The sequence below is a fragment of the Lepisosteus oculatus genome, chromosome 1, assembly GCF_040954835.1.
Source record: "Lepisosteus oculatus isolate fLepOcu1 chromosome 1, fLepOcu1.hap2, whole genome shotgun sequence".
NCBI lineage: Eukaryota > Metazoa > Chordata > Actinopteri > Semionotiformes > Lepisosteidae > Lepisosteus > Lepisosteus oculatus.
This window is the reverse complement of record NC_090696.1, coordinates 70,926,956-70,954,175: the sequence shown is the minus strand read 5'-3', so window position 1 is coordinate 70,954,175 and position 27,220 is coordinate 70,926,956. Positions and strand designations below refer to the sequence as shown.

The following is a 27,220-nucleotide window of genomic DNA, read 5'->3' as shown; positions in this document are numbered from 1 at the left end:
ACACATAATTTATTAAAAATCCTTCATTTGTAGTATGCAGTATACACATAGTTAAGAGAAGAATACCTCCATAGCGTTGTGAATTTTTTCTATTTTTTCTGATAAACAAGGTGTAAGAAACTGCATATTTATAACTCTGAACCATCTTTATGGAATTACAATTCAGAAATTTAAAGAAAATCAAAATAGCATATTAAGTCTTGTTTTCCTGGATGTTTTCTTAAGAAACTATACATTTGTGTATATATATATGTTTCAAGAATGTTAAAGCAGGGTTTCCTATCAAGAAAAACAGTTTTTAATTTCTCAAGATACCTCCAAGGCAATTATACTGTATGTATATCTACATAGTATATCTCTAACTTCAAAAGTTGTAGTTTTAGAGTTTTCACATACAGACAGTAACTGACTGAAATAATTTCACAATTAGCCATTATCTTATGACAGACACAGTCTTGAAGATGATTAAACTTTACAAAGAACTTCAGGTTTTATTAGAGGGATCTTTCTCCTGGTACTTTTTTTATTTAGTAAATAAAGTCTAAGCTGATGGTTTTTAAGCCTTCATCAGATGTCACCTGTCATAATGAAGAAGGCTTAACATTGGAGAGGTTGTATTTTTTGCAGCTAATGCACGCTAACACAGCTCCTTACTCATTTTGACAGTTGTGGTGCAAGCACTTAAAAGATATTCAGTGTTGTTTCAAATGTTTTTTTTTATTGTCAATGCTAGGTTTGGAAACTCACTGTAAAAGATCTAAAGTACTTACAAAAGGGTAAAAAAAAAATACACAGAGTATAATCCCATTTAGCACATATTATACTTATTTCAAAGAGCATCATCTTAAGATCCATGTGTATTTTTCACCTTGGGCATTGTGCAAACAAGTACATGCATTTTTATTTGCAAGGTGTTTGATAGCATTTAAACTGTGTAATGAACATGGATGCATATGCAGAAATGATTTTGTGCAGATATGATTTTGCTCAGTAATGAAGAACACATCTTTTAAGCTTAAATCAAATGGTATAATTTTGTTCCACAAAGCTAGACAAAATAACATGAAAACCAGCCAGGAGTTATAAGTGACATCACATATATATTCATAAATGAAAACTGGCAAAGATAAACTGTGAAGATGTGTGAGCTTACTTTTCATTTCCGTCTGTATCACAAGACATAAAGCACAAGTGCACTACCTAGTGGTATTGAAGGAGATGAGAACACTGACTATGGGACTGCTTTAAAAGCTAAAGCTAAAACAGTTCAGAAATAAAATGCAGGTTTTTCAAGATATGGGATCTAATTTTAATTACATGAAAAAATATATTTTTGTTAGGACAACATCTTAATGACGGACACAAAGTGTATTAGTGTTTGCATTTTTAAAATGTCATGCTAGGCAAACATTTCCTCAGCATCATCCTCAGGGTAGACCCATTCTGCAGATTTTCACTTAGCAGTAATTTAAAAAATAATTATTTAGAACATAGAAAGGCAATTACAAAAATACTTGTTAAACATAAAGTATGAGTGAATCTTAAAAACATACACTAAAAAAAAACATGGTCTGTTTTGTATTTGTATTGTATTTTTGAGTGTGTAAATATACTGTATAGAACAAAATGTGTAATCAAACCAGCAGACAAGGGTGGTGTTGTTGTTTTACAATACAATGACCTATGTGTCTCTGAAGCCTTAATACAACTGACTAATACTTGTCAATACTGAATGTATTTGTTTTACCACCAGGTCAGCGATGCTGTCACAAGTACCAAGATGGGACTGAACTATGCCAAAATCATTGTCAGCTGGGTTAAAGAACGCTTCATCTTCTCCAGTGCTTGCTGGGTCTCAGTGCTGGGTCACATTTAAAGCTCTGCTGTTGCAATCACCTGTTCTAGTAATCACCTACAGGAATTTCTATATCATACTGTATATATAAATCTCACAAAAACATGTGTGAATCAGTGAGTTTGCCATACACGGTTATCTCCGTTACAGCTCCTTCCATCCCAAATATATTAAACCCTATTAAAACAATATTTTTTGCATAGATGGACGGTATCCTTCACACACCCTTGACAGAGCCCTTTTCCAGGCCTCCACAATGTCAGCTACAGGAAAAATACCTTCACACAGAAGTGTATCCCATTCGTTCTATAGCCATTCTACCATAATACCCTGTCAAATTTCTACAACAGGCTTCCTCAATCTTAATTTCCCCTTAATTCAATTGCTGATGTAGTTTCTTACTTCTCCACTTGATCTGTGGTGTAGAAGGCTGGTGGTGCTGTCATTTGTCACCCAGATGGGTGTTGCACTTCAGTAGTGCATGAAATGCATCTCCTGTTATATGTAAAACACTTTAGGATCCCTAGTTATGCAAAGCATTATACAAGGCAATTATTATTATGCAAGTAATGTTCAGTATTATTAGCAGATGTCTCTTCCTTTGAGTGGGTGATGATGCTGCAGATTTCTGTTTTCCTCACCTCCATCCCCCAAAACCAAACAGAAATGTCTCATGTGGGTTCATCAAATCCTGCTGCACCATTTGAAAGATTTGCACTCGCGCTGCCTTTTGTTTTACATCAGTCATAATGAACGAATGCCCAATGGCAATAGCAAAAAATCTACACGGCAAGTTAGGGGCTCACAGCTGACTAGCACATTCCACCTTCCAATACTTGATTGGTTTAGGGCAAACTTGTTTCACTACATTTTGTTTGCACATGTGTGCTCAAAGTCATTCTCAGACCCTGCCAATCCCTCCAAACAGTCTCTTTCAATTTTCCAAATAATATTTAAACTCATTGACAGACACACTTCCATATGACAATGATTTTTTTAATGCTATGAGTCTTTAAGTTACCTAAGTAAAGTGTGTAGTAAAGTAAATAACTACCAGGAGCTTCCACTTACACGTCTAAATTGTAAGAGTTAATATTATTCTGAAATCACTTTTCTTGAAATTAATTACTTTTCTAACAGCATGAATGAATTCTCTGGGGTATCCAGTTTTAGTCTTGGGGGAACAATGGGTTCGTTTCTTTTAAATCATTTTAAAAGTTACAATTATTGGGTTAATTGGACCAATTTAACAGTTCTTCAGGTGTTTTCTACAGTTCTAAACAAATGTCAGTTACCCAAGCCTTCCAGAAGTATGACAGGACATTACTGATATAATGTGTAATAAGTTCTCTGAACAGAAGTTTATGTTAATAACCATTTTATACTTAGTAACAACATCTGAAGGTTTTCATATTAAGTAATAAAAGATACTGGTTGGCATGCTGTACAACTTTTGGATTTCTATTGCCTAGTTTAAAAAAAAAAGAAGCTACATAATCCTAATTGCTGCTCAAGTGGAGTTTTAGCAGGTATTTCCCAAGGGATATGTAATTTATTTTTAATAGAGTTTCCATGTTTCAGCTGTTCAATTAGAAAATGCATGAGTCTATTTTTTTCATAGATACTTTGCAATCATTCACCCTGGAGCTGTCTACTAATGAGAACTCTGCATACTGCTCTACTGGTATAATGTATCAAAAATATATCAATCTTAAACATGGGCATCACAATGGCTCTAAGACAAACTAAAACATTTTATAAAATTCATAAAATAATATACTCTTTAAAATGTTACCTTCTAGCATTTTATTTGCTAATTTGTTTTGGTTATTTATTTAAACTTCAAAGAACTTTAGTGGCATAAACAAGACTAAATATGTTTATTCCACATTTCCACATTGCATTTGGTTTTGAATACCATTTGGCTTACTTGTTAGAAAAACTATTTTTATTTATTTAAAAGCAGATAAGTATACTGTAAGTAACCTTTTCCAGTGCTTGGGGCTACACATTTGGTAATAGTTGCAGCTTGTCTCAGATTCAACCCTTTGTGCGTGACTGAAGCTCATTCTGTCAAATTATTTGATATAAGGTTTCACATAAATATTGCATCACATAACATTGTATCATACACTTTCAAGAAACGCTTTCGGGAAATTTCTCTTTGGCAAAGAACTTCCCAGATCTTTCTGCATAGTGTTATGGTCATACTGTAGATAATTTTATGGTTTCCTCTCTCAATAGTGGATGTTGTCTTTATGATTCATTTTAAGTGCAAGGTTCGGATTACAGAAGACTCAGACTAATGCCATTGGGTTTCTTTTTTAGCTGACTACTTGAAGTTTAAGTTTCCCTTTCAATATCTGCCACATTTTATTTTGGTATCTGTGGGTCGATGTTTAAGAAACAGAGCATGTGATAACATTTAATCATACAAAAGGCTGGATTCAAATTAAAATGCTCTTAAGAATATTCTATAATTACAATAACGATAATGATGTTGCTTTGAGGGAAAAGATGCCATGTCTTCGGTGTACTTAACATTACCATTAATGGGTGTTTATTATAGTTACCTTGGACTGTCTAATATGAATCAATACTAGATTACATTCGTAATTTGATGTGTGTGCTAAATATAAATATTACTTTGAACACCTAAGATTTCCATTTTCTCTAAAACATGGCACTTTATTTTTATTAACTAAAAGTAAAATATTTCTGTAAAGTCTAACTATAATATGGTACGTTACACTTTTTATGACACTTAATCTTCATTGTTTTTCCACTACAACATTCTTTTCTTTCTGTCTCTTAGCATTTCTCTTTTTAAGTTGTGTTTACATCTCATTAAACTGTTTTTCTTTACTGTAACTTGAATGTTCTCCTTTTTAATCATTCTATAAAGTACTTTCTTTCTTCTTAGAATTAATATTCAATAATGCTTCTACTAAGCTCTGTCTCATTGTTTCATAGTCTACTTTTCAGAAATTGGAAACTTTTGTTTTGAAATGTGAAATATGTACAAAGCGTATGACATTATGATCACAATTCTCAAATGTTTGAAAATAGTATATTGTTATGCTGGGATTGTTAGGATAGGCTGTGGTATTTCCTTGGTCCACCTGAGAGCAGAGTTACTGTATCTGAATGTTTATTTTTTATTTTTTAAATGTTTTATATTTCTTCTCTAACAATTGTGGTGCACACCTCCATGAATGTGAAAGGAACTGGAAAAACCATGTCATGGCATTTTAAAACTTTCTGTAGCTCCATATCCAATGCAGTCACTTTTTCAAGAAGGAACTGGATCTTGTGGCAGTTTTCAGAGATACAATATCTGATGGGATTGTCCCAGGATGCTTCACATGTTGGACAAAATTTAAATCACATACTGTACATACTGTAAAGATATTTAAGTGAATGTTAATTGGATGTTTTATGAATTAAAATGTATCTTATTTTATATATATATATGATGAACAACAGTAGAAATACAGTATTTCTCCATATCTGCATTACATATAATTAAATTAAGTGTAGTCAGGCTTTCCACCTACAGCTGTCACCATATCAGATCTGCTTTTAGTTAGCCAGTGAACTAGCTACTTGGAGTTATCTCACTAACGCACAAAATAACCTATAACATTAAAAATATACCATGCAACTAGTTTTATGTTCTTTCAAAAAAGTTAAATCATTGATTACAGCAGCAATTTGACTGTATGGTAAACAATTCACACCACCATGATATATCGATGTAAAAAGATATTGATGTCTTTCACTATGAATCATGAATTAAACAGCACATACTTTATATACAGTATCCTACAGTGTATTTTTATGTAGTGAGCTTCTTTTGACAAACAGATGTTAGAAATATGACAAACAACATAAAATTACATCAATGTTTGTCTTTCTTTCATCTGTAACTTTTTTTCAGTGTGAAAACCCAGTTACATCTTCCATTTTTATTTGGCACTTCAATGTTAATTTCTTAACATAACTTCTTGAAGCACAAAAGCAAACACTGCTTATTGATTACTAATTTTCCTAAAGGTTGGAGGTGTCCTTATATTATTTCTTGAAACAACAAAAGTTATTCATTTTCTTTCTTTACATAGAGTAAACTGTGTTTGACTCACTCTCCACACAAGATTTACAAATTGATTATACTGTACTTTACAAATACTAACAAACATTTCCATGAATAGTGACTATTTCATCTCAATATTGAAGAAATCATATTTCAGTAAAATTTATTCAACATTACTTTCACTGCATATCTTATTTTCCCTTTCATTAAATAGCTGAAATGTACTGCTGGTTGATGCCAATTCCATTACTCATCACTATATATATGTTATCTGCCTCATGACCAAGAAATGAACTGCAATTTTATCTCTCAAGAGTTTATCCCCAACTTACCATTCTGCTGTCAGTTGGTTACAAAAGAATCTGAATAAGTTCAAATTACAAGATTTATAGGAACTACATTCACATTTTCCTTCCATAACAGATCAATAGGTTTTGTATTATTAATGGGTCATATAAAATCTACAGTTAAACGTTTTCATAGCTATCCAAAATACTTTATATACAGTATACTTGCTTATCATCTCAGATTTGGATTGACTTTTTTCCATTTTTTGGAAACAAGTTTGGAATGATTTCCAAACATAAAATGTGTTTACCAACATGTATCTTGTTTATCCAACAAAAACAAAGCTTTTCAAGTCTTAATTCTGCGCATTCAGACTAACAATGAAGGCTTTGTGCTGTCATTTATTCGCATGAGAATGGAAATGAGCTGAACACTTGTGAGCTGGCCAAGGAAAGCTATAAACCTTTTCCACAAGGTGGAAAACAATTTCCCTATTTCATGAGTAACACAATTAGGAATGATACAAATTTAAACAAATAAAGACATACAGTAAGGAATAATTTCGCTGAGGTAGCTTGTGACTTCTAAAAACATACAACATTTACTGTAGATGGACCTTTTTAAAAAAATATTGTAGATACTGGAGAACTCAGTCATGAAAAGCTTTATACACAGTAAGCAAAAACAATCTTAGAAATATAGTTAAAATATAAAGAACACAATATTTATTTAGTGCTTTACTTTATTTAGTACTAAAATCCCAGGAAGCATAGAATGACAAATAATTGAAACCACTGTGTATATTACACAGACATCAGACAGAATATGTCAAAAATAATATGTTAACTCCACAGCATTGCACAGTATTCCTTTCTAAACCTAATATATCTAAGAACATTATAAGCAGAAACCAACATTTCTCCAAGCCAACAACTCAAAAAGTCAGTGAAACCATGAACAAAAACATTCTGTCATGTTCTTTTAAACTTTCTATCGTTCACAATTATCCTTTTCATTTAAAACCTAGCACAATCTCTCCAGGGGACTATAATCTTGAGTTCTGTGGCATGAAAAAGTGTCACAGACTGTTATTGTAGTTCACCAGTTTCAGTAGAACAGTTCAAAAGTTGAAAGCATATTTGGAATTTAGTCAATATTACTATTTTGTGTTTTAAAGAACTAAAATTAAGCTTTTTAAAAAATTTCATTTGAATTTAACCTTTTGCAATATTCAATGCATTCATGTTGACTTTTATTCACATTTCCTTAGATTATCTACATTCCGTCTTGCCTGAAATAATTTAAGCATATACAGTATATTAAAGGCCAAAGTATTAATGTTTTAAAATGCAATTATATTGTTAAATATAAAGCTTTAACTATTGTTTCTCTTTAATTTTATTCTCTTTCTTTATAGTATCACTGTTTGTTATTGCTATTTTATTTCTTACTTTTTTCCTTCATTAGTATGCACTTTGGGGTGCAAATAAAAAAATGAAAGGTTACAGAAGAGAAGAAGCCATTCGACCTATCCTGCCCTTTGGTAGTTAAAGGCTAATGCACTTTGATCTGGTTTCCTCATAGTCTCCTTTGTTCAAGGAATTTTCTTTTTTTAATTAGAATCACCAAATGTTTAATTGAGTGTATTGATTCTTCCAACTTAACAATGTACAGTTAGCATCAAAGGGATGAAACAATACAGCTTTCTGACAACACAGCAATCCTGGCTCAATAAAGCACACCCAGCTCTAATATAATATAGTCTACTGTGTGCCACACCCTGTGTAATCTCATTCAGATTATATATGTAGTACAGAAACAAACTATAATAAACTGTAACCTGTTCACACACTTTATTATTTGAGCCATTTAATTTAATTTCCTCAGAAATGTGCACAACATCAATAAAAATTCTGAATGTTCTACACGTTTCTGATGTTTCCCATATAAGAGATATTTCTGTCTACAGTATGTGCGTATATAAAGGTAGGACAGTATGAATATACTTTTAGGCAAGACGTGTGAAGAGGAATCGACTGCTTTGTCTGGATAATAATGCTTACATTGCTATTGACTCCTACTATCTATAAGCATAATTCTTTCATCACTTACAATTTCCATGCATAATCTTTATGCAGGTCTAACTCTAGCCAAACACATATTCTAAATAAATATATGTTACAAAGCATATTTTAGAGCAAATGCAAGTATACATATTATTACTAAAAACATGCTAGTCTTATTCTAATAACATTTTATGCATGGTTTTGTTGGTAGCTCTTCATGACAGATCTTTTGTGCATGAGATCCCAAGGCATAACAACAATCTGCCTAAATTCCTATCTTTGTTCTTGGCTGTATTTAATAAAATAGCACGGTTCTGTGTTTGAATTAATAAAAATGAAAGTCAATCTGCTGTAGTTCATAAACATGTGAGTTTTACTACTTTTCTCAAGAACTAGACAGCTGGAAATTAGTACTGTAGCTCATAGCCACTCCTGTTGTGTACGGTAAATGATGATTTTCTAATTGCATTAACATAAGTCCTAGAATAAAAAATATTCAATGTAGATAGGAATAGTTTTAGAATATTTTGCATGTGTAGAAAAAAATGTGATTTTTATGTTTTTAAGGTAAAAAGCTATTCCACAGTGCCATACAGGTACTTTGTCTGATGGCCTTAAGTTCCATCACATATATATATAAACACACTGTGCACATATAAGCAGCAACAGAGGCACTTGATAAAACACATTTCCATTTTAAAAGCAACAGTTATCACTCAGACTGATATTTCAAGATGAATTGAAAACCAAAGCAATTCCTAAAATAGGATTTAAATTAACTGTCCTGAAGAAATAACCATGGTTAGCTGAGTGACAAGATCTGCCTTTTTATATCTCTTAAAATAGAAAATGAAATTATTCTGCAACTTAGGTCCATGCATTTTCTTTTTAACAGGTGTCTGAAGATTATTTTTTTATCCATAAAAGGTTCAACAGCTCTTTTGTATTTTTGTTGTGGACAAAAATATTACAATGTGCACAGTTCTCCAGACTATGATTTTGCTTCTGTATTTTATGTTCATTAAAATAAATCTTGAGGCTAATCAGCATTATTTGATCAAATATCTTTATATGTGTGTACAATTTTTTATCATATGCATTAATAGTCAAATAAGAATACTCTTGATAAAGAAAATATATCTGTATTAAAATTTGAACAGATAGCAAAAACAGCTAATTGTTCAAGCTTTGCATTTGGCAATGATGTCATCATTGTATTACTACATAATTGTTTTCAACATGAAGCACAAGATTTAAGCTCATTCAATAAAAACACTGTAATGCACTAATGGCCTACAGTATATGCAATTCAAACACAAAACTGAAGACATCAGATGCTACAAATGTCTGAAACAAAGTTTAAGCCATTTTAAGATTATTATTGTTAATCACCTGCATGAAACAAACAAACAAACAAACAAACAAACAAATAAACAAACAAACAAACAAACACTTTGTTAAAACAATTGTGTTCTTAAAGGAATATCAGCACTGGAGCTACCAGAAATGTATTATGATGACCAGTACTACTTAGTACTTCATCCATAGCTTTTTAATTGAACAGTTTGAAGCATATCTCTAGAGTTTTGTGTGAATTAGTCAATGTAGCTGTTTTCTTTTACACAGAATAATCACATTTTCTAAAATTATATTATTAATTACTGATTCATGAAGAAAATATCAGTGACAAATATAGGTTTTAAAACCTACTGTATGATCTAATGATTGATTTAACCTACTTTGCTACAGCACTGAGGTTTTTTTTTGTTGGAAATACATTTAATATTCAAAATGGGGCTGATGTGGTAATAAATAGATCCTTATTGTTTTCTTTCCAGCATGATTGCAAATCAAATAAGAATAAATGAAAAACAAATTAAATATATGGCATCCATTGAATCCCATCTTATTGCAAAAAACTGAAAAATATCCACAAGCTAATAAATCCTCTGAGGACAAAGAAAAACACCACCATTTTTTTTAAAGACACCATCATTGTATAACTGTGTTTTATCATCATAGCTAATTATTCAAATGTGTATTATTCATTACAATTTCAGTACAGAAATTTGGTGATACCTTAGGCGTGGACTTTTTTAAGGATGGACTGTTTTAATTGATTGCAGTCACATTTTTTACATGCTTCTAAATACAAGAAGTCTTTAAAAGACCTTTAGAAGTCACTACAAATGGCTTACTCCAACATAACTGAAACCTGCCAAATTACACATATTCTAAATCTGCTAAAAATAGCTAAGAATAGTCAAAGCTTTTCTTCTACCAGGGGTATTAATTAGCACTGTTTTAACTGCCTGCTGTTCACTTTCACAGTATTTGTTTCCACATTAACTGAAGTAATGCTATATTGCCCAGAGACTTCACAGAATACTGTTTGAAGTAAAGTGACAACTGGAAGACATGAAGTTTGAAATGACATTAATTGTCATGAACACTAAATGTCTTGCAGCTTTCTAACAATCCTGAATATAATTTGAAATTCACCTACAGTATAACTGCTTGAGTACATTTATAATGCCAGAGAGTTTGGGAATATTATTCAGTGCTCTTGCCTTGTTATTCTCAATCCATGGTTTTAAGGAAGTCACCTGCAGATGAAGCAATTCAGTTGCTTTACATATTATTGTTCCTCAGCAGTCAACGGCTTCTTGTGTAATTGCTTCCATCTAATAAGTCAATATAGTCATTAAACAAATGCCCTTGACATACAGTACCATGATGACCCATTCATACCACAATAAAGGCAGTTGATGATTCCTTACATTTTAATTTAAATGTGGAAAGGAGATTCCTGCTTCTTTGTTTATTTATATCACAGCATGAGGTGGTGTTAAATTTACTGGTCAATATTATCACACACAAAACACACCAAACAAGCAAGGTGAGCTTCAGTCACAGTCATGTGAAAACAGAACAAAAAAAATGAACAACACATAGCAGGAGGACCACCTTTACAGGATATTTGCAAAATTGATTATTCTTGTTAACATTGTTCATCTTTGGGTAGCTCCATAATATTTTACATGTATAACCTATATTTTTAAAATCCAAAAAACTATGCTGCCCATTCATCCATTATCAGAATGGATGGAATGGATTTCTCAAAGAACAAAACCCTGGACACACAGAATATCGGCTTGCCTTTTTAAATTACTGAATATTAGAAGAGTGAACTAATACACTAAAATTGAAACAAACTTTATTTGCTGCTATTATTTCTTACTTAATGGAACAAAGAAAAATCCACCATTTTAACACTGCTGACTGATATTGTATGCTCACTGTAAAAGCTAGCCATGCTGAGCTTATTTTACTGCACATTCAAATAATTAAGTGATCCTTACATGTCCAATACATTTTCAGCTTTGGATTGCAACTGATGCTTAGTTTTCTCATACAATATAGAATGTATTCAGCTCCTAAGTGTTTCATACAGGAGTAGTTATTTAAATCTCTGGGTTGCAATTCATGTGGGCGTGATGAGCAATGATTAAGAAAAAGGACTTAAAATGCATTGAATTAATATCTTATAATAGTGAACAATCAAGCAAAAACATTTTGGATAAATAGGCAATAAGGGTCTCATATACAGTTTAAATTATTACTTAGGTCAGTCATATTGACTTTCCCTATCATTTCTTAGAATGTTGATTGATTTGCAAGGTTGCAAAGAGTTGCAGTAACACATGACATGCCACAAGAGGCCACTATTCTTCCTTTAATTCTTGTAAATAGCCACACAGAGGGTGTTAGTTACTGTAATTATTAGATAACTGAAGTGTTGAGAAATTCTCAAATAGATAATTAGGCGTTTTGGTATATATAGGAAGTGTGTGATGCATGGCGGTTGGGGATGTTTTTAGTGCTTTTCTTCTTGTAGTGATCTGAAAAAGCAAACAATAAAGCTTCCTGCACTTTGCTTCATGGTCATTACCAGCTGCTGGATGAGCAGACCTTGGGAACTGTCCTGGTTAATGATAGAGTGTATCACAATGACTTACTGTACGATTACTTACTGTATATATTTAGTTCTAAATTATCTTTAGATATAATTTTCTCATAAAAAGACATATAGTGTATTAAAAATTATATCCAAAATTTAATTTAATACCTATCTCTTTTAAAGTCTGGTTTCAAGTGACATCAGTAGTGAGCATTTTTCTAAAATTTATTACAATAAGAAAAATAAAAGGCAGTGGCTTTTTATACAAAAAATCCAGAAGTGAAATATCTCATGTTGCAGTATGCATGCCCAATTTGTAAAATAACTCAAATGGTTAAATATATCCTAAAAAATTGAAGAGAAATACCATATATATATTTAGCAAATTACATGATCTGGGACTAAAATGAACTCAGAAAGGTTGATTCAATGGAGCGTGATTAGCAATGTCTCTAATAATGCATTGTTCTGTACTCTGAAATCTTGGAAGTTGAAGCTTGGCACAAGAAAGAGCTTATAATAAGAAGAAAAAAATGCAATGAAGCAAGTTTTCTTCAATTTCTTGGTGGTGACAATGTTAAAGCATGGACAATTTCAAATTTACTTTAAAATCTTTAAGCTATCTGAAAAAATCCTTAAAAAGGAAGAGATGCATTTAACTAAACTTGGTAGCCATAAGGTAGGGTTTAATCCGAAGCCATTTTGATGTGTGTTATTATATGTACTATTAAATGTGTGTTTATTCCTGTTTGCCTCTGATTTATTACTCCTTTGCCTCTGATTTATTACTCCATACCAAAGAATAAAGATCTCAAGTGCCTCTAATTATACCAAATGCTCAGGTATGTTCTTGGTATAATCTTTACAATTAGGGTTTGGATGGTTATACAGTATATCTTTAATTTGCTTATTCATTATCCTGCTTGGCCTATTTTGGTAATTCTCTATTTTCATAACCCCCTATTTGTTACAGTATACATTGAAGCACATTCAGTATTTTCCTCTATGAAACTCAAAATACATGTAAAATTCCGTATGACTGTACAACTCACACCATAGGTAGAGTTTGAATCAATCTTCAGAAGAGAAAGATTTGAATGTTACATAAATTACCCATTATATTTGAATTCTTACACCAAGTGTTTTATTTGGAATGTGTAACCCCTGATTTCTCACATGGCTTTATGAACTGAAAATACATTAATACTGTATATTGTACTGATTCCATATTATTCAAAGTGAGATTTCTTTATATTAATAGGAAATGATTAGCAAAAGAATATTTAATTGACAGATGCAGTGAATCTTTCCACTTCATATTTACTGGAAATGGTTGGTTTTATGATAAAAAACCTAAGCCCCTGTTATATTGCAAATAAAATAATCTGCAACAATCCCATATGCTAAGTAGAATATGAATAAGAATATTCTAAGTACAGTACAGTATATTAAGTACATGCCATAATGGGAGTAAGGCTATAAAATAACTTGACACCCCCTTTAAATCTCTAATAAGTTCTCATTTCTTATTCCATGGACTCTGGCTTTCATAAAATTACAACAGGCAGGAAGGTTTCTGCTTCACATAATATGCCAATCAAATCTGATTATACTGTGATGTTTTCTGAAGAGGTTTTATATGGATGGTTAACAATCTGATAAATAGATTTAAAAAAAAGTTCCTCTTTTACAAAGAGTACGTTTTTGGTAGATAGATGTCGTAGAATTCAGGTTTATGTGGGTTTGCATGCTTTTTTCCCCACTAATCTTAGAACGACTGAATGGCGATGGTTGCAGTGATTAGTGTATTAAGTACAATTTACGCTACTGTGAAATTATTAAAATTGTGGAGATTGAGTCTTCATTTTATCTGCATCACATACTGGTGATGCTAAAAGGTAAATATTGTATTAAGTATGTTTCTCTTTCTATTCAGTTTTTCCATTCTCCATTCTTAATTATATGCACAATTGCACATCATGAAACAATTTAATCGTTAAACTTTTCTTAATTTCACTGAAATAGCAATTAGTTATAGATTTTGCACATAGTGGCTACCATTAACATGGCATCATGATACTTTACATACAGCTTATGTCTAAAAACAAGTCTTCATCTACAATATTGTAAAATATACTTTGAAACATAAATATTAATCCATTAGAAAAGCTAGCAGCATCACTTTTTTAACAATATTAATCCATTAGAAAAACTAGCAGCATCACCATACAAAAAGTACTGGGTGCTTTAAAGACTACACTCTTGAAAAGAGGACAGTCCAGTGCCAGGCACTCAGGGAAAAGTTTAGAGACGCAAATGAACCTAGTCAGCATAGCTGGTGCACCTTCTTAGTAACAACTGTGAACACTGGGAGTGGATACAAAGCAAACTTGGAATAAATCCCATGAGGCTAAAACTATGAGGAAACACTGGTACCATGCTACTTCAAACATGAGCATAAGGTACAGCATGATATTTAATATTAGAGGACTGCCTTAAAGCAGAAGCAATGTATCAAAGATTTGGTGATATTTTTTAAACACAACATGTGTATAAGAAGATATAATTCACATACATACTCAAATCCCATATCCAAATATACTGTACTTATACTGTATAACACATATTCATCTTGGTATATTTAAACAAGCAAGTGTTGAGATTTCAGGGAAATGCAAGGAACATAGAGAAGAAACAACTCAGTCAACCTGAGTATGAAATGCTGGTAATAGCCTAACAGTAACTAACAACCCTCCAGGAAAAACCTTTCTTTTCCACAGGATTTTTCACTGGATGTTGGTTGTAGGTTGTAGTTTCCTGCGATTTTCTGACTTTAAACTTGGCCTTTAACCCACCACATATCTGGAATATTTCATATTTACACTTATCAATCAATCAAATTTATTCTTATATAGCATCTTTCAGTTAGAGCATTCTCATGTTATTTTACATTCATTTTACAGCAAAAGACAAAAGTACAGAAGCAGAAACATAATGCAAAAACAAAAAATAATTAAGTTATTGAAGGTAATCAAGAACAAGTAATATAAAAATTGCTGCCTAATTAGGATTTGAAATATACAGTACCATTTTGAAGGAGAAGTTGTCTTGTTTCTCATCATACTGTACTGTATGTTCATACAGTAGTTTGTAGTGCTTTGTGTTTATTTTGCAGCTAAAACAACTGGTGGTACTGGTATACTGTAGGTGTTATTTCCGAAGCCAGAGATGGGTCATTAATTTGTTCCTTTTTAAAAAACAGTTTAATTGCTGTAATGGTTGGGTTTACAGGATATTGGAGATCACTTACATGTGCAATACTTTGTGAAACGTTTTAAAAAATGTTATAATAATATGTTGTTTATGGTAATGTAAAGTGCATCCAAGATGAACAGATACAGTTAATACAGTATCTCCTCCGGGCAATCCAAAAACAGGAAATAGGCTTTTAGTTCAGAAATAAGGGTATTTTTTTTGCAATTACTGTGTGAGCCCTCTTTGACTCAATCCCCTCTCTACATCTAACCAATTCAATAGCTAGTTGCTGTAGCATGCTAGTCACAGCACCCTTTCACCTAACTAATTGGATCAATACTCATTCTAATTAGACCTGGTTAGCCTCTTTTTGAACCTCTAATTGGCCCTGCAGTGTCTTATTTGCCTTTTTACCCTATTTGCGTGCTCTTGATCTGCCATTTCTTGTGGTAGAGGTTTCTGGGGAAAATGTATTAGTCACTGCAGAGCAAATACAGTAGCTTAAATGCTTCACACTCTTTTCATCTTACATACTGTACAACTACTAGGGTAACTACTGCGGAACTACCGTCTGCTACCATCCAACTGCTGCTCTGTTGCATGGAAGCTCCTCTTCATTTCTCTTCAAAATTCCTTTATAATTGTAAAACTAAGGTCTGGGTTTGTTATTGACCATACTGTATGTAACTTTTAGTAAATAAGATAAAAGTTCTACTGAGAATACAAAAAGTTCATACATTTTAAGAGAGACTACTTTAAGAAGGAAATTGACGGATGTTCAAATATTAAAATTCAAAAGGATTTTTTTAAGGAAAATTACATATACAGGTCAGAACATACTGCATACTGTACTTTAGCTAGATTACATTTTAATGTAGAATATCACAATAATAAGAAGAACTAGAATAAACAAATAAACACATGAACAACATGAGAAGAAGCTATATGATGTTTCTATTTTTTAATTCTAAAAGTAATAAATGTGCTTGTGGCACCTGTTTCTAAGAATTAAATGTGTCTTTTAAACAGTTTTTTTCCATTCTACAAGCTGAAGCCAGATAGCAACCTGTTCCCTCACTGTTATTTATACTGAACACTGTATATGCACACTGTGTGTATGTTAAGGAGCTCTGTTTCATTCTGGCTTACAATATCTAAGCTTTCTTGGTGCTTTTTTTAATTGGTATTAACTTTTCGTTCTGTTGTTATGTAGCGTATATACAGTATGTACTGTATGGTATTGTAGATGGTTTGTTTGAAGTCACTGTGTACACTATCTTTTAAAATAATTTTCAAATTCAAACAGTTTACTTAGGAGACCATTTAATTGACCTAATAACCATAGGATAAGGAATAAGGATAAGGATAAGGAAATGCTATGTTAGAGTATATTTACCTCCTTGGAGTATTCCTGGATGGCCTCAAGCAAGGTTACGTGAGAAGCATGACAACAAATCATATAGGTAATAATTCTATTTCCTTAAATATATACTTTAGGTTGCATAGATCAGTTATTGAATAAGTGCAGTATTAATTTTTATAGCCAAAATAAAGTTTTTACATTTCAAAGAACTAAAGGAAGCAAAGATAGCAACTGAATGTAAGACACATTTTGCTAGACTCTCTAACAAATTTACCTACAAACTAATTAAGCACTAGAACTTGTTTTCAGGATTGATTTTCAGTTCCCCAAAGTCCTATTATTTTCTGTTTCATTGCTGTGCATGTTCCTTTGTCCTTGATCTTCTTAAAACCTATCCTCCTAGCATACAAGTCTGCAAACTGCATTTTGACTTTAAGTTTGAATACAAGAAAATATTTTTTCTCACTAATAAAATCCTTAGAGAATTGGCAAAGCATACTTGCCAAAACAAAACACATTTATAGATCTTAATTGATGTATACTGCATATACAATGCCTACCAGATATATTATTTCTCCCATTAAATAAATGCAAAACCCATCATATAACAGAAAGATTTGCGGATTTGTTAACGTGTTCTGCTAAAATAATAAAAATATACACATACTGTAAACTCAATGGCGGTTGAGAAAACATTGGGATTACATTTGGTAACATCCCTATAGTTAGTATTGGGTAAAACTTCCTGTGGCTTTACTGGATTACACTTAAAAGATACCTCTTGTTCTGTGCTGTGAGGTTCTTACACTTTTGAGGGTGGATTTTTGAACATTCCTCCAAGCGGAATTGTTCTAGGTCCTTCAGATTATAATATTTCCTCTTGTGAACTGCAAGTGTTTAATTGAATTGAGGTCTGGAGATGGAGCTGGAAAGTTGGGAAAGCTTATTAATTATTATTTAGCCAAGCTTTGGCTTCTTGGCAGAGGGAACCTGGTGTTTGGCCGCAATGTCTTGATATACAAAGGGATTTTATTATCAATTACAAAATAGCTGGGAAAGGCACAGTATAGTGTCCCCAGTCATCATATTGGGGCAGTACTGTAGACATTCTGGAGGAAAGAGTGCGATCTATAGGTCACTTATAGTAGCAGCCTGGTGTTCCTCAAAAGTTTCCACCCCAGTCCTGATCAAGCTGAATCTTGCACAGGTTAGGTAATGAAGGTAGTAAGAGTGTTGTTTCAAAATCCTGTGTTTGAACTATAGTATTTTGAATCTAATCTTTTTTTATTGTTTTCTAAAGGTTATACTTTAACACAAAACAATTTGCCGGATTGTATAAAATTAATATCCTTTTCAACTGATAACTAAACCCGATGTAAAAGTAGAGTAGATGTTTTTACTGTAAGTACTGTATGGATGTTATGAACCTCATAAACCTTTAAATTAGAACAACATAAAAATTGCACATTATGGGATTGTGTAAGAAGAAAATCCCAATTATTAAAAATGATTTTAACATTTGCATGTTTGCAATATGCAGATTACATCAACATCATCAATGCTGCTAGGAACGTTTTGAACACAGTATTTGTAGGAATTTTCTTGATACAGTACTGTATGTGTTCCAGAAGTGGCCGAGCTAGAGTTAGGGTTAGGGTTTCAGTAAGCACTAGACATTTTCTGATGCATTTGCTGTGCTTTTGGATGCATTTGAAATGCAGGAAAAGTGTTGTTTTGATGTTTCCTCAAGAAACAAATTTGGCCTGATTTTGAATTCTCTTGTTTCCTGAATTCAGTGCCAAAATACAACGATTCTTTTAGTCATACTGTACTGGTAATTGTAAAACTCTCCTGCAAATGGCACAAGAGTTGCTCATTTTATACGCCACTTCAGGAGCAGGTGAGAAAAGGCAAAATACTGGAAATTTAAAACAGATTCAGTGCAGATACATTGGATATATTGAAAAACGTTATTTTATTTGTTTCTTACTATATGGGAGTCATTTGGGTGACGTTTTGAACACAGTATTTGAAGGTATGTTTGTTGATGCAGTACAGTTTGTGTGTTCCAGAAGTGCACCAGCTAGGGTTAGGGTTTCAGTAACAACTAGACATTTTGTGATGCATTTGCTGTGATTTTGTATGCATTTGAAATGCAGGAAAAGTGTTGTTTTGATGTTTCCCCGAGAAAAAAATTTGGCCTGATTTTGGAGTTTTAGTTAAGCCACACGGGTATCGCTCAAAAATGGTCAAAGTTTGAAAACACACATTCTGCATGTGAAATTCTCTTGTTTCCTGCATTTAATGCCACATACAATGATACTTTTAGTCATACTATAGTGGTAATTGTAATGCTATTCTGTAAATGGTACAAGTAAGGCGAGGTTTACCAGTGTGGGATAGCAGCACAGAGATTACAGAATCTCTCATTTTTTTTTAAATGTCAAACCTTCTCTTAATGCAGCAATCACTATAAGCAGACACTACCACTGGTGTGAAAAATCGTATCAGCAGATATGATTAAAAAAGAAAAAAAAACTCTGACAATTCTTCAGAACTGCAGAATCAACAATGAATAATATCAGACTTGTTTGTTTCATTTTTCACCACACTGAAAGATGCAGCCAAGCTTTGGTAAAAATAGTAACATGCTTGTTTTTTTACCTTCTTTATAAATTAATCTATCTGAAGTTTGTATCTCTATCCTGTGATATCCATATATCTTCCTATTTGACACTGCACTATACCTTTTAGATCTAAAGATATGTTTTTGATTAATGGCCAGAAATGTACTTTGGTCATATGAATGACAGATGCTAAATGTATTGCAGTATATAACCTTTAGCCAAGTTTAGGAGGTAATGGTCATATTTGGTTGGTGTGAGGCTAAAGGGAACACCTAATTGTGTATATACTGTATATATATGATTCAAGTACAGCAACACAAAAACTTTCCTCACCTCTTTGCAAATACATTTATTCACAAAGCCTACAGTGCAAAAAGAAAATGCCAATAACTGTGAAAAACATCACTGCTGTGCACAGGCATTCCACTGTTTAAGAAGACCAAACATCTGTCCAGAAAAACACTAACTCTTCAGTAGTAAAGCACTAAGTAACTTCAGGTCTGTCTTGCCAAGAAAATCGAATCAGCGCATAAATGAATTGAGATTCTCACCCTCACTGACTAATCTCTGAGTTTCATGATGAAGGAAGTGAGCAGGGAAGGATTAGAGACAGTGAATCGGTGATTACTCTATCAATCTAGTTTAACTGATGCTAAAATCTGACAGAGCAGATTACAAGTTGCAGGCTGTACTTCTTATCAATTCATTATTGGTTTCAAGGCTCCTTGAGTGTTGCCATCAGCCCCTGTCACCAAACGAGATGCTTTATGGTACAATTTTTCACTTTGCTTTCAACGTTTTTTAATTAAGTTGGATGGCGAGTTCTAGTCATGGAGAAGTTTGCTAAAGTTGTGGAGCACTTTATTCCAATATAAACAGATTCTTTGTTGCAATTGTCAATTAAATTAGTATAAATTTTATGCTTTAAAGTACCTAATCATTTTATTGATTCAGAACAATTTCTACAACAAAAAAAATGTGTCTTTCTCTACATATATGGATACTAATTATTGCTATAACAACCTGAACTATTTATTTAATAATGAGGAACATCAATAAAAATGTTATTTTAAGAGAATCCACATTATATCTATATTGTATTTGAAACTTCAATAAATAAAAATAATAATAATAATAATGTCAATGTAACAAAATGAGTTCCTAATATTTGCAAAAGCAAAATTAAACATCCATCCACTTTATCCATCACAGGGATACATTGGAGCTGGAATCTATCACAAACAACGGGCATAAGACAGGATACACTCTGGAATGGACACCAGTCCATCCCAGGGGACTCAGACACAAACACAGACATATTTACAAAAGGGTATTGTCATTGGACTGGGGGAGGAAACTAGAGCACCTGGAGGAAATCCACACAGACTGTCACGGATGTCAGAAAGGACAAACTGTGGAATGGCAGGAGAGTGAAAAGACCTTATGTGTAGCGGAGAGATGGGGGTTAGCCCGGGCTCAGCTGTTCAGGAAATGCCGTATAGAAACCTATGCCCTCAGGTAGTGGACGTGGGGCGACCTGGTGCTAGGTGGGTCTCAGGACATCCGAATGTCAATGCTGAGCGAGGGCAGAGTGCAAGACCCGGAAATATATAGCCCCAGGGAAAGAGAGGGACTGGAAGGATAGCCAGGCAGGAAACTAGGGACAGGACAGGGCAGGAGCGCCCTCTGGCTGCAGAGGGCGTGACACAGACAAGGTGAGAACATATAGCACAGTAAATTATGATGAACTATTGAACTGTTTAATTGAACCTATGGCCCCAGTACTGCAAGGCAGCAATGCTAACCACTGGGCCAACTTGCCACCAACAATAAACCTTATGCTATTTTCTATATGTTTACCTTTTTCTTCTGTTTTAGTATGGTATGTAGTAGTAGAGACTTTATACAAGTAGAAAGACTAGTGCTATACATTCACCATTTCTTTAGAAAACAAATCTATGTTGTCCAGTTTACCTTTCATGCACTATTTAGCATTGCTACTTGAAATCAGGTCACATTCTTCTTTTTTATTATAGTATATGTTTATACAATGTTCTATGCATATCTCAATACAAATAAAATAGTGGTTATGCACAGGAGAGTATGTGGTCAGGAGGTTAAGATAAAAAGCCTGTTAATAGGATGTACCTTGTTCCCTTAGCTCTGACTTTGACTTACAATATGCTACCGTGAGCAAGTTATTTATAACCCCCTTGTGCTCGTTTATTTTAAGATGTAAAATTGAGATCACGGCTTCAGTAACTTTAGCAGCAGTTGTTGATGCATTTTTCATCAGGCTTAGTGTCTGCAGGTCACTTTGGATACAGCATTGGCTGTACCAATGGCGGTTATTATAGGCAACAGCAAGCATTATCACGGATGGATAAAATATTGAATATTGGAGCAAAGATCATGCACATTGAGAAATGGATGGGCAACCATCCATTATGAAGCTGTAAAAGTTAAAAAAAGGTAAAACCTGGAAATAGACCTCAAGAGTGTATAAAAAATGTATAATGAAATATATTTTATCCTGTAATATAGTGAAAGAACTACAGTAAACAGAAAACAAAGAATCTCTTTTAACAGAGGTAAAATGAAGATCTTATTAGAGGCAGGATATGTAATCCTATCCCGGATGAGTTGTCCAAATTGAATCCCCAAATGTGTGCATCAAAACTTACTAACTATCAAGTAAAACCAATTTAAAAAAATGTTCCTGAAACTTGGATCACATCTTCCCCTTTCTCTCATAGACAAACTCATTTCTTTCTAAACCCTCTCTATTAATTCATTCACCTCTTTCAAGCCCATTTCCTCTCTGCTCCCCACCTGTACTCTGTCTTTTGTTCTCCTATGCTTTATTTATCTGCTATTTTCTCTCTCTTCCTCACACCTGAAGAAGGTTCCACAACTGAAATGTTATATACATTTTTTAGTCACTAAAACAGCTCTTTTTCCTGTTATTATAGTGAATATTGGAGACTGAAGCTTGATTTTCGAGTGTACAGTAAATGTATGAGTTTAGCATGATAACACTTTGCATTTAAACAAGGGGACAATGAGCACCTGACTGTGTATATGTTATATGCATTTTACTTTTTGATTATCTGTTTCATGTGCCCTGCCTACAACATACAGTACATGTATACTGTCTGCTGGGAGATGCAATCCAGACACTTCATAACCAACAGTTTGGATTTAAGTACCACTTACAACAAAGGACTCTCTGCAACGGAAAACATTTTGCAAATAGACATGCAAAATAATGAGAGTATTTTTAAAAACTAAAAACGAATTGATCTATTTTTTGTGAGGAAACCTTGAAAATCCAAGTTCTAGTCCAAGTACAGTATAGTCTTTAAGATAATATCTAATTTAAGAATGAAACAAAGCTCACTATTGTTTCTAGAGGAAAATTGTTTTCCTCTTTTCATTGTATAAGCATTTTGCTTAAACGTTTTACATCTTTTATCCTGGTGAAGTTAAGTTAATTATTTCATTGTGGCTTTTTGTTTTGTACTGTTTTTTCTACTGAATTGTAGTGCTGTAACAAGACAAATTTCTAAGTAAAATGAATAATCAATGGCAAGCCAAAATATTCAAGCAATGATTAACATTCTCAACTGCAAAAAAGGAAACAGGAATCTCTAGAGCCAAGGCTTCACTGTCAGTTCATTAATTAAGCTGCAAGCTGTATATATCATTGAAAAGATCATAACCCAAAAAAGTCATCACAGTGTAAGGGAAAAGAAACTACGATGAGCTTCACAATGTTTTCTCCGAAGGCTGTTAGGATTGAAATCCATTTACTGCCTTTAATAAGTGATCTGCTGATGCAGTACAAAAACAGTAATAAACTCTCAGCAAATGCAGCGACTGAACTGATGAACTTTGTCGTTGAACCACTTAACTACAGAGTAAATTTATGTACAGTAGATATACATTATTTATATATAAGTGTCTCGAACATAGTTTTGAATGTTAGAACAGTAACAATATTTTTCCAGCATTTGTCAATACTGTATGCTAGTACTGTAAATACATACAATATCATCAGCTTGCATGATCTATTTAATTGAGGTCTGCAACTGCACACCATGAGCTTATGACCTTCTTTCATTATAAACTGAATTCAGTGAAGGCATTTCTGGGACAGGCAGACAGAACACAGAATAACAATTTTGAAACTGCCTTGGCCACACGAAATCAAAGACTTCAACCACACAATTAAGCCTTACTCATCCATGCAATTCAATTTTAGTACTCAAATAGTCACACTGAAGACTATAGGGTGCATCATGTTTCCCTAACATACAGTATACTGTACTTATCTCCACAGCCTGCTTTCTACACATACTGTAAAATGTAAAATTATTGCATTGAATTATATGAACATATACAATCTAAGAGTAATGGAAATATGTTGGTGAAGTTGAAGTTTCCCAAAAATTCAGTACTAGATAAAGTTCAAGAGAAGGGTAAAAATAGTACATTATGACTTTAAATAGACTCCTTGGAAGAGGCCTTGCTCACATTTGTTCTTGAGAACTTAGTTGAAATGCAAAGCAATATAAAGTGGTTCCATGAAAATGTGCTAATTAAAAAATACATAAATTTGCAAATATTTGCTTGGCTGGTGGGCATTGGAGGTGTTAGATCTTGCTAATTAACTGAGATCATGAGGGAAGAGAAACACCTCAACCTCGGCAATATTCACCAGAGGCTCAAGGGTACAAGCAGTTAATCCTAAACACATTACAAAATGTGAAACTTGCATTCACTGATTCCCATGTACAGGTCAAATAAATACTATTCGGGTACATAAAAGCATTGGTGTTTTCATCCTACATGTTCAAATGTACACCTAAGTGATTTCTTAGAAAAAAGAATCAATTTTTCTTCTAACAACATAGCCTAAATAAGGAAATTCTACTGGGATTGGCAGGCTACAATGATAAAAGACAGCAAGATAAAACTTTACTATAAGGATATGACACATCTACTGTATATCTTAATAAGGTAAAAATTGTTTCTTGCAGAGGTTGTTAGGGAGGATAGAAAATAAAGACTGAATAAATTATTAATTAATTACTTAATGATAATCATTGTAAACACAAGACTACTGTATGCTTGTGCCGAGCATAAAAGAGTTTGGTGCTTTTCACAAGAAATTACTTTCATTAACAGAATACAGGGTTGAATTCAGGTCTGTACTCGCTCTGTATAGTGCTGATTACACATTCACGTTTCCTGGTACCTGATTACCATGTACAAAAGTCTGAAACCAACGTACAATAAATAATTTGAGGATGAAACATCATGCTGTTGATGAGGCGAACTTCAGTCTATCCACCTTCTTAATTAGGAAATTATGCCATAGTTTGAAGGAAATATTTTCCCAGTTTTTGTACTATGTTCAGCATTTGTCCATGACTGTCACATTCATAAACATTAACCTGCTTTTTCAAGGATGTACATTTGCATTTGGTGTAAGAATGAGATGTTTAAGCCACTTAAACCCTATAAGTACTATGAAAGTAGTATATTATTTGATTATATTAATGAGATCTAGTTTTTTCCATCATACACTGAAATAAATCTTTCCACTTAGTATAGTATAGAGAGTTAACGAATATAGCATCACACAATCCTTTATGCATCAATGTATTATTATTTTATTATGCTCAGAATTTTACTGATGAACTAAACATAACATAAGGCACAAAGAAGTCATTTTGTGAGTAAATATCACCTACCAAGAGCTGAGGCTTTTTAGTGCAGTTCATGCAGGTGCCAAACATCTGCCAGATGTACACATATCAAAGGCCAGGAGAGCAGTGCAGTTGTATTCCCACCTACAGTACACAAACACATGGTCACAATTTAGGCCTCACTGCAAGAACCTCTTAAATCAATGTGTAGCCACAGACAACAAGCTATATTTCAGTAATGAACAACTTAAAAGTACATTAGTATTTAAATGTTATGCTGTAGGTTGGGCTTCACATTATAATTCCATAGCTTTTTAAGTACTATAGATATTTTTCTGCTTTATGTGTAAACGCTTGAATTTTATGTATCAATATGATGAATGTACTTTGAAACAAGAGTAAGCTTTACTTAAGAGTGATTTTGAGGATCAAAATCACAAATAACAGCTTTATCCAATATAAGACGGAATGTACTATAAGTGGCAATGATTCAGTATATAAATCCTTAAAACTCAAACCTTCAAGTACAGCTTTAAAGAGTGACCTTGAAAAACTGATATTAACTGACAAATCGTTCTTAAATCGTTCTTGTAAATGATACACATCTAGTCACAAAACTTCTACAATCTTGGTAAAGGAAGATTCTTTTTTTTCTGCTAACAATAGGAAGACTGGATAACAATATGGAAGCACTAAAGCTCAATTTAGTATGTTTTTGTTCCAATAAAAAATTGGTTGATAAATACATTATTACACAGAAGAAAAGTGGTTAAAGAGAATTTACTGTATTAAAAAAATAGTGCTGACAGAAGTTTTAATAAGTCTGCAACATTAATATTAACAATTCATGATTTACAGTAAGTGGTTTCTTTGTAAATATAACAATATATGAGTAAGCTTATCAGGATACCGACACCTGGGAATCTTTTAGTTTATAAAGAATAAGACATGATTTTAATGGTCTGTAGGAAAACATGCTGGCAGCTAAAAGCTGACTAATGATTTTGTTTTTAATTTAAGTGACAAAATGAATAATGATTAAATTAAAATTCCAAAATTGCTGCCAGAAGCCATTCTTGCTAAATGTTGCATATATGTGCATTTTTATGTAAGTAATATTTATTGTACAGCTAATCACAAATATAAAAATAACAGCACTCATAATGCTTGATAAACTTCACCCTTATTTGCTTAGAGCTTCATTATCAAGCAGAAAATGTGCTTTTTCTTGTGTCAAATGAGAAACCATGGAATTATTAATAATTTATTTTTTTACATCAAGGAACTTTCAAAATTAATGTGGATGATATAGTGCCTGAGAGACTAGATGACATTATCATTGGTGTTAGAGATAAATTAGCTGTTTTAAAGTGAATGAATCGAACAGACAAAGGAAAGGGCAATTTTGTGCTTATGATCTTTGATTAAAGGAAAAACAGTGAATATCACTTAAAAGTGTCTTGTAGCACCCTCTGCTTTTAAATGCTTTCTTGCAAAAAATAAAAGGAAGAGGCAGATTTTGCAAGCTGAAATAAATTTCCCCTTGATCAGTCTTTAGCTTTATTGAATATACAGCATATATAACACTGGTTGTATTTAATGATTGCTACATACTGTATCTAGTAGTTCACAATTTCTAAATAGGTCTTTCACAAATTTCAACTTAAAGGGTATACAGTAGGAACAGTCTCATGTACTGTACATGGAGATTTGTTCAATTCATCACCACCTATCATGAGATTTCTGAAAAATTTGTATGTTAACCAGTTTAATGACTGCAACAAATGCAGGAAGCAGAAGAAAAAGAATGACAGTTTCAGCTTAGATGAATACAGATCAAGGTTCATTATTGGGCTACCACTCATTTCTTAACGGGTTTTTAATCAGTATCTGACCTACTCTAACACCAACTGCTCTTTCAGATGTATTCTTTATTTGTTGCAAAATATACAGGTATTAGCAACGTTTCTAAGCAATATAACACTAGTTTTACATGGT

At 32.9% G+C, this 27,220-nt stretch overlaps 1 protein-coding gene across 48 annotated transcripts in view; it reads right to left on the bottom strand.

The window, feature by feature from the left end:
* Positions 1-27,220, bottom strand: part of LOC102695388 (protein tyrosine phosphatase receptor type D) — a 650,800-nt gene that overhangs the window by 430,995 nt on the left and 192,585 nt on the right. For 47 of the 48 annotated variants that reach the window (XM_069192221.1, XM_015345576.2, XM_069192240.1 and 44 more), the window contains one exon: positions 25,268-25,366. The exons of the other annotated variant lie outside the window; for it this stretch is intronic. The gene's annotated coding sequence lies outside the window, so the exon portion shown is untranslated. The remainder of the gene's footprint in view (positions 1-25,267; positions 25,367-27,220) is intronic. 48 annotated transcript variants of the gene reach the window in all.